Raw genomic sequence first — 9787 nt, 5'->3', positions numbered from 1 at the left:
ACCTGACCGTCACGTGACTTTTTTCTACAGTATATTGCACAGGTACAGTCAGGGATGTTGTTTATAAAAGACAGGTACAGTCAGGGATGTTGTTAACTTTATAAAGCACAGGTACAGTCAGGTATGTTGTTTATAAAAGACAGGTACAGTCAGGTATGTTGTTTATAAAAGACAGGTACAGTCAGGGATGTTGTTTATAAAAGACAGGTACAGTCAGGTATGTTGTTTATAAAAGACAGGTACAGTCAGGGATGTTGTTTATAAAGCACAGGTACAGTCAGGGATGTTGTTTATAAAGCACAGGTACAGTCAGGGATGTTGTTTATAATACACAAGTACAGTCAGTGATGTAGAATAAAGTGTGTACAAGTCAATTTCTGAATTATCAGCTCTAAAAATTATTTGATTTTCAAGAAATGGCAATCTTTTTTTTTTAACTAATAATATAATAATATTAAACAAAATATTCAGTAAATTCATTTTTTTTTTCAAATAAATATTTATTTTCATTGAATTAATTTTTATCCTTTCTGTTAATAACACATAGGTTAAAATGGGTAAACTCAAGTAAATAATAACAACCAGAAATTAGACTATAATTATTATCAAAACATGTTTCACACCTATTGTTCTATACCTAATTATCAAATCCGCCTGACTTCGGCCTCACCGTGTGCTCCCGTTTTGCACACGTTTGATAATTAGGTATAGAGCAATAAATATGAAATGTGTTTTAATAACAATTATAGTCTGATTTCTGGTCCAGATTTAAAGGTATTTTATTTGCATATTTATTCTAAAAAGGAAGAATAACTTGAATATATATGAATATTTATTAGAAAATTTAATTATCGAATATTTTAATTTCTATTCAGTATCAATTATTATATTTAGAAAAATGAATGTCATTTCTTGAAAAAGAAATAATTTTAAAACTGATGCATGCAACTCGGTCAATATATATATAGTATTATGGAGAAAACTATGGGCGGTGGAAAGGGTAAAAAAGACGTTTATGCAAAACTGACAACTAATTTTATAAACATAATGAAATACAAAACAGACAACCTTAAAAACAAAATCAACAGACTCGTTTGCAAAATCAACAGACTCCGATGCGAAACCAACAATCACCAATGCAAAACCAACGATTATTCACTGAATTGTCGCTAGATGGCGCGCAAGAAAACATATTTTACCTGAATTAACGCTAGATGTCGCGCAAGTTTTTCTACGTCATCATTATTTTTGTACTATCATAGGAATGTAAATGGATCAGGGCCACAATTATAGGAGTGAAGGTCAAAAGCCTGAAAAGTAGCACATAAAGGAAATTTGCATGCCTCCCTTTCAATGATAAAAATAAAAACATGCTCACGTTTGTGAAACTTTCTGGGTATAGAATAAAAGTTTAATGTCAAAAGTTTACAATGATATGCATCAAGGTGCACTTCAAGCATAAATTAAGCACAGAAATATGTACGGTATTGAAATGAGAGGTCATTTGGTTTGTTTACATATTTTAAGCCAAGCGAGAGCTATTCGGAGGTCAAGACGTCAGAAGTTTATTAATAACCAGGGATTTCCACATTGAACACCCCCATTTTTATGTGAATATTTATCTGACACTCTGTCATGTGTTAAAAAATATTTTGGAAATGAATCTTTTTTTAAAAAGTTACAAAGAAAACAAAACACATGTTTATACTATATAAGTCTATATATATGTACATGTAATTGTAGTCCGGGTCTAAATCCCGCGAAATTGTCTATCAACATCCATTTTGCAAACCTCGGATAATAGCATCATGTCGGACTTTTAAAATTCAAACATATTAGAGGCAGCAAGACAAACGACTATTACAAGAAACCAGTAGCAGATATTGTTTTTTTTCCCCAAGAGAAAATTTTTGAGAGAAAAAAAAACCCCTTACACTCTTAAAAAAAGTTCATATAAAATTATTTTATTGTGTTCATGCATTACTATGGTGGCATATTTCTGCCCCTTGTGTGCAAGTTATTTTTCTATCAAATATGTCGACATGCAAGATAAATATGTTGACATGCAAGATAGTTATGTCAACATGCAACATAAATATGTTGACATGCAAGAAAATTGCAATCAAATAAATATTATAAAAAATCTCAAATATCGCCCACATGTGACATCCAACATGCTAGATACTTCTTATTTATGTTAACGTGCAAGATAAATATGTTGACATGCAACTTATTTATGTCGACATGCAACTTATTTATGTCGACATGCAACTTATTTATGTCGACATGCAACTTATTTATGTTGCATGCAGCTTAGTTATGTTGACATGCAACTTAGTTATGTTGACATGCAAGATAAATATGTTCACATGCAACTTAGTTATGTTGACATGCAAGATAAATATGTTCACATGCAACTTATAAGTTGCATGTCAACATATTTATCTCGCATGTCAACATAACCAAGTTGCATGTCGACATAAATAAGTTGCATGTTAACATATCTAAGTTGCATGTCGACATAAATAAGTTGCATGTCAACATAAATAAGTTGCATGTTAACATATCTAAGTTACCTGTCAACATATTTATCTTGCATGTTAACATAAATAAGTAGCATTTAGTATGTTGGATGTCACATGTGGGCAATATTTGAGATTTTTGAAGATTGTTTTATAATTTTTATTTCATTGCAATTTTCTTGCATGTCAACATATTTATGTTGCATGTTGTCGTAGCTATGTTGCATGTCAACATATCTATCTTGCATGTCGACACATTTGATGGAAAAATAACTTGCACACAAAGGGCAGAAATATGCCACCATACATTACACAATTTGTTGATACATGAAAATTCACTTGGCAAGTTGTACTTTTATCATTTTTGCTTTTCTTTGTACGACTTATAGTGAAGTCTATCAAATTTATTTTAGAATAAGTTAACTTAGGAAGCAATCTGATTAAAATCAGATCCTTTGATCCGCTCTCATTAATCGCTACTTGTTTAGCGATCTATGTGCGCGGATCAAAGGATCTGCGCACGTGAAAAAAGTATATGGGCTGGATTGTTTTTATTGGGGTGGACCCCCCCCCCCCCCGCCGAAAAATAGGATCTGCGCCTGTACATATATGAATTATATAGGACAGAAAAGATAAATGGTCTAAGGAACAGGATAATCAAGGTTGGTATACTTTTTGCGCAAGGGAGATGATGATATATATATATTTTTTTTTGGGGGGGGGGGGTATCGACATATCATTATCAATAACTCATGAAGTTTCAGTCAAAGTCTCATAAGATTTTGGTAATTTGTTGATTAAACATAAATTAAAATGTTTGATGATAAATCTGGAAAACATATTCGAAAGGATAGTTTTAATTTTATTCAAAATTAGTTTTATTATGCATTTCTTTTTCCTCTCAGTATAGATGAAACCGTAAAAGAAATTCAGGGGCGGATCCAGCAATTAGTTTTCGAAAGGTCGATGCCCCAGCACTCATGCATAGAATCACAACAGGACCACTTGAAGTCCGTAACTACATATATTTATAAGAGAGGGGGCTCCAAAAACAGTTGACAAGCAAAAACCAAAAAAAAAAAAAACCTTTGCACCACACTCTAAAGTCCTTCTTTGGGGGTAGAGGGGGCTTTCTGTAAATTTTCTCTTCGCACTGCATTATATACTTTCACGTATTGCTTGAATCTGCGTATTTTCCGGCAATAAAAACTGTGGAGGGAGCTTCCAAATCAAAATATTAATTAAAACTACAGCAAAAGATTACTCTCAGAATAAATAAATCCCCTCTATCAGAATTTTTTTTGCATGTTACTTGTGAGTGGTCGGAACTCTTAGCCGGAGTTGGGAAGGTACACGGAGGAAGGTACGCGAAAATCTACAGATATACAGAGCAGAGCGGACAAAGATTTTCCATTTTTTCAAAATATTAGACTTATTCTGTATTTATACAGAAATTTTTCTCTCTATGTACAAAAATAAAAGGGGGTTCCAACCACCGGAACCCCCCCCTCTAGATCCTTCAATGAAATTTACCCTATAAGGCTACAAGGATGAGACTTAATTGTACTCCTGTACAAGATGTGGTGGCATCTTTGCTATGGTATGCGCAGTAGACCTTGTCCCATGTGCATTTTGCCTAATTTCTCCGAGTCCGAAAACAGTATCGCCCAAACCTGGAGTAATCGCTGTCCTACATTCCTTCACTTTATTTTTAAGCCCCCCCCCCCCCCCCCCCAAAAAAAAAAAAACAAACAAAAAACATGGATACACACATGTTGCCTTAATTTTTTTCTTTATAAATATTTTAAAGTACTCAAGCCATTCCCTTAAACATACACAGGGTCAATCTAATAGATAAAAATGGGTATAAAATGTAATATATACCGCTAGTATATGATCCCTTATACAAATAATTTCGATACAGATAATATATTCTTTAATACATTCCGAGGATTACCAATTGGATCCTGATATATAATTTCGCGTGATTTACGTTCCTATGATAGTACAAAAATAATGATGACGTAGAAAAACTTGCGCGCCATCTAGCGCTAATTCAGGTAATACATATTTTTTGCGCGCCATCTAGCGACAATTCAGTGAATAATCGTTGGTTTTGCAATGGTGATTGTTGGTTTCGCATCGGAGTCTGTTGATTTTGCAAACGAGTCTGTTGATTTTGTTTTTAAGGTTGTCTGTTTTGTATTTCATTATGTTTATAAAATTAGTTGTTAGTTTTGCATAAACGTCTTTTTTACCCTTTCCGCCGCCCATAGAAAACCCCTCTGTTTTTCAGTGTTTGACGCCATTGGTATGGCCAATGAAATGGTGTGAAATCAATAGTTTTGTGACATATCGAATTACTTTCTAAAATAAAATCGAAGATAAAAAATTAATTCCAACATGTATTTGAACATCCTTTATTATTTTACTTTGTTTATTAAATAATCGTTCATTTTCTAATTATAATACATGTACAACATATGTAATTTGTAATTCATCATATTAGTTATTCAGCTTGTAAAATATTGAAATATACCCCCCCCGGAAAAGAAAAAACGAAAAAATTGGTATAGCTCATATTGTTCACTGATTACAGTTTTAATTATTTAATTTTAAATCTGTAAAAGTTTTGGATCCTTCCCTCGACGCTGCTGATCTCCGTTGTCTTGATATCACTGGGTATTTTTATTTGCTTTGACTGAATCTGGACAGTGTAAATATTGTAACTGGGGAAAATACACTAGGCTGGCATAGTAGGTCGTGGATGTTGTTAATCAAGCGCGACTGAGTCAGCCATTGTATATAAACAATACATATACGGCACAGGTACAGTCGCAGATGTTGTTAATTGGATAATCAAGCACAAGTACAGTCATAAATATACGCTGTAGTAGGCCTATATGATACTATTTCGAGATCCATACAATGGATTCAGTCATGGTATTCATCAATCCAGTTATCGTCACCGTTTAGCGATTGCAGCCTTCCATAAAGTAGATTTCATGTTTTCATAAATAAACAATTCGTACTTAAAAGCAGTAAAACAAATATGAGAAGTGTTTTAATAAGTTGAACAATCCGGAAAATCTTGCTCTCGCATTCCGTTTTTGATATTAGTGAACAGGTACAGTCATGGATGTCCGGTACCAGCAGTGCCGAGTACACTCGCGGATGTAAGCTGACAGACACTTATGGTTTGAGGACGAAATGTGCTTTATTTTGTGTTGACGGAAGAGTTGGCGGCCCAAGTACATCAATCGATCCCGGTATTTCGTCAGGTCCTCATTGATCTGTATAGAAGCAATTGCTGGTGTTTCTGAGAAGAAATGTGAGTTCTTAGAACAAGATTTACAACTTCCCTCAACAAACTTTGCCTAGAAATGAAGATACATGTATATTAAAGTTGTCAAGATAAAATTAACACCATTTTTTGCCTGAAATTCACATATTTTGACCAATATTTCAAAATTAACATCACTGACCCCAACTTTTTCTTTCATTATTTTAAACTACTCAATACTTGTGACTGATCAGCACTAAACTCCTAAAAAGCTTGATATAAGAAAATATTTTATTGCCTATTTAGTTTTTTAATACCCTAAATATGTTTTTTTTAGTGCAGAAAGGTCACACAATAATAAACGCGCATTAATTTGCAAGATTTGTTCAATGATAAATATTATTGAAACTATTTTATGTAAAATAAGATTAAATTTATTAACGTAGTAACATCTGATAAAATAAAATTAGAGATAAAGTAATAAAACAAAGAGTTAAAATTTAAGTGCAAAAAGGTCAACTTAATTGTACCATAGACCAGTAAGATGCACACTGACCCCCTATTTTCTCTGCGATTTTGAGTCATACTTTATGAGTACTTATCCAAAATATACTTCCCAAAAATCCTTTATTTAACAAATTGGACGAGTGACTTACCTTAATGTTCAAGAACAACAGAATGTTTTTGATTCAGACTTCTCTTTTTAAGACTAAAGTATTATATATATTTCAGGTATATATAAGGTAGAATCCAGAAAAGTTTGGTGGTACATTTCTTAATATAGATGCATTCTATCTTAAGTACAAGTAAATATCTGTGTTATTTTTTGAGATAGAAATAAAAAGAATTTATTTATCAACTGGAAATAACTATAGTTATGCATAAAGGGATTCGATAGAGAACTGTTACACAAGTACCCCCGTAATTGACCTTCTTGATGAGTGATGAGCTTTTCAATTAACCTGCCAACTACTAGATGTTTTTACAAGAATTAAGACTTTGACTGGGCGAGCAGGGATAGTTCAATAGGCTGCATTTCATTTCCGGAATTTTTAGTAATTACCAACTTTTCATTTCCGACATTTTTAGTTTTCATTTCCGACATTTTTTTGTTTTCATTTCCGACATTTTACCTGAAGTAACAGATTTGAAGACTTTACCTCTGAAAAATTTAAAAGAATACATATAATAAATAAATCATTAAAATCCAATTTCTGAGTTTTTGTAAATTTATCAATGAAACAACTGTGGCAAAATGTAGGCAACTACCTGAATTAAAGTTTGAGAGAATGACTCAATGTTTACTGAATTACTCTGCGCAGATGTAAAGCAGAAAAAATAAAGTTCTGTGTAGAGTAGTGTAATAAATGTGCTATCAACCGGAGTAAAAACTGGATTAGAGTACATCAAGTGTCTTGGACATAAGTTTGGTGCTGTCACTGACATTTATTTTAGTGCACATTAAATGAGCTGAAAAAGTTTCACGTTCATTGAATTCTTTAACCTAGACTTAATGCTACATGTATGCATATATGTATATAATAAATAGATTTTTAAAAATAAATTTTTAATCAATATTTTGCAATAATACTTTTAAAACTTCATTTTCGCTGACTAGGAAAACGTTAAATTGCCGCATAGGTAAATTCCGGAAATGAAAACAAAATTATGTCGGAAATGAAATAAAATGCTATGCAGATTTCCGAAAACGAAATGCAGCGGTTCAGGCTAATAATTGTTATAACCCAAGCTGACCCAACTTTAGTATACCAATGTTTTATTACTAATTAATTCACACACCTTTTTATGTACACAGAAAATCAAACAAAGTGATTTTTAGAATACAATAAAGGAATATATGTTATTAAAAAAACCTGTTTATTCAAAAATATTTTTATAGGGAAAACAATTTCACATAATTGTTAATTGATTGACCCCCCCCCCCAAAAAAAAAAAATCAAACTTTAAAATGATCCTGAAGTAATTTTCTTCCAGTTTAATTATATATATCAAGTCAAAATGTAGAATAAGTATTTGAAATTACTACTGAATAAAGCTAAGAACTGATAGAATTTACTCATTGTCTGGACAATGGACCTGATTATAAGCATTTCTGGAAGCATTAGAAGAAGACGCCTAACTAAAAATAGCTAATAATTGTAATCAAAAAGTAATCATGATTACAGGACTTTTTAGAGTAATCGATTAAATTACGATTACTTGTTATCAGAAAAATGGTAGATTACTGATTACTCATGATTACTTAGCAAACTGTAATCGATTACAGCTGATTACGATTACCCCATCCCTGTTCCCCAACTTCGTTTGAACATAATTAAATAACGCTGAAAGTCGGGGTTGTGTATATGTATCTAAGGCAAACATTTTTTTGACTAAAAAAACTTCAAAAATGAAGAAAACAGCCCAGTCACAAATATATAAAAGAAACCCAAACCCACCCACCCCCAAAAAAACCACATTCTTCATATATATACTAGTATGGTACTAATTCCAAAAAGGGGAGATCAACACCCCCCCCCCCCTTTACATCCTCTAACTAAAAAACAAATATGTATTAATTGTGAGGTTCGCGATCGTTCTTGAACTGTTTTACAAAACCTTTCATTTTGAAAAATCCGGTTTTCAAGTTGGACATTTTAAGTTATTCATGTTGTGAATAACTAAATAAGCATGAAAACGAACTATATTTACTAATATTCAGAATTAACATAAACAAATGTACTTCTTTTTAAATAAATATTACGCGAAATATTGCGATTGTAAGCTAAACTTAAGTTAAAGCATGTAACTTTGAAATCTAAGATATTTTTAAAAATATTTTATTCTAAGAATATGACTGAATTACTGAATTATTGAGTGTGCATTGATTACATTAGAGTCGGAAGCAAATTGAAAGTGAGGGGTGGGAGTGGGGGCTAATTGAAAAAGAAAAAAATTCAAATCTGAAAAAAAAATTTTCAAGAAAAAGAAAATTTGGCCATTGTCCAAACTAGTAGACCAAACTCAAAATCCTATTGGGGGTGGGGGGATGGGGGGGGGTGTTAGGATCCAATTTCTATTTTTTAAAGCACTACCAGTTACACTAAAAGTTTTTTTCCGTTATCAGAGAGTAACTTAATAGGTTTCCAATCAACCATGGCGCGTAACAACGTCACATCAAGATTGGGCTTTTCATCATGCTACCTCGGCTACTGTCAAGTCATTATCACTGAAACCGATATTTTTACAACAGACAATCATACTCATATTTTCACCCTAATACTGACAGAAACTCTCTCCTGTAATTTGGTACGCAAACTTGGCAACTTTACGTCTATTTTACTAGATCACATGCGCACGTAGGCGCCGTATGCGTAACGTTTTTAGCATGTTCACGCTGAGAAAATGTAGCCAGTGTTTGTCGAGACTTCCTTACAAACATTCACGTGTAACAAATCAGCTAAATTCTGTAAATTCTATCCTAAATCGAAAATTTGGGGATTTATTGGGCGGGGGAATTTGTTGACTTTGGAATACTACAGCTACTCTCAACCATTTAGACTATCGTCGGAAGGCTTGAATGATAATCCTATGAGAAAGATAAATCCTCTGGTGAACTCAATGCACAAGAAAATCAAGGCTGTTACTGATGCGCAAGGGAGATGATGAGAATTTTTATTTTAATTTTGGGGGGTATCGACATAACAATTTCAATAACTCAGGAATTATAAGTCAAAGTCACACAAGATTTCGGTTACTTGTTGTTTAAAGTTAGATTAAATTGTTTGATAACAATACTGGAAAACATAATTATTGGAAATAAAAGTTTTAATTTTATTCAAAAGTTTATTATGCGTTTCTTTTTCCTTTCAGTATATCTCAATTGATTCGATACGCAAGGGCATGCTCTACGTACGAATAAAATCATAAACGAGGTAAATTATTGACAAACAAGTGGATGAAACAAGAATATCAACAGTCT

The sequence above is a fragment of the Saccostrea cucullata genome, unplaced genomic scaffold, assembly GCF_032062105.1.
Source record: "Saccostrea cucullata isolate Sc308-1 unplaced genomic scaffold, CSIRO_AGI_Scuc_v1 ctg831, whole genome shotgun sequence".
NCBI lineage: Eukaryota > Metazoa > Mollusca > Bivalvia > Ostreida > Ostreidae > Saccostrea > Saccostrea cuccullata.
Note: the sequence above shows the minus strand (reverse complement) of the source record.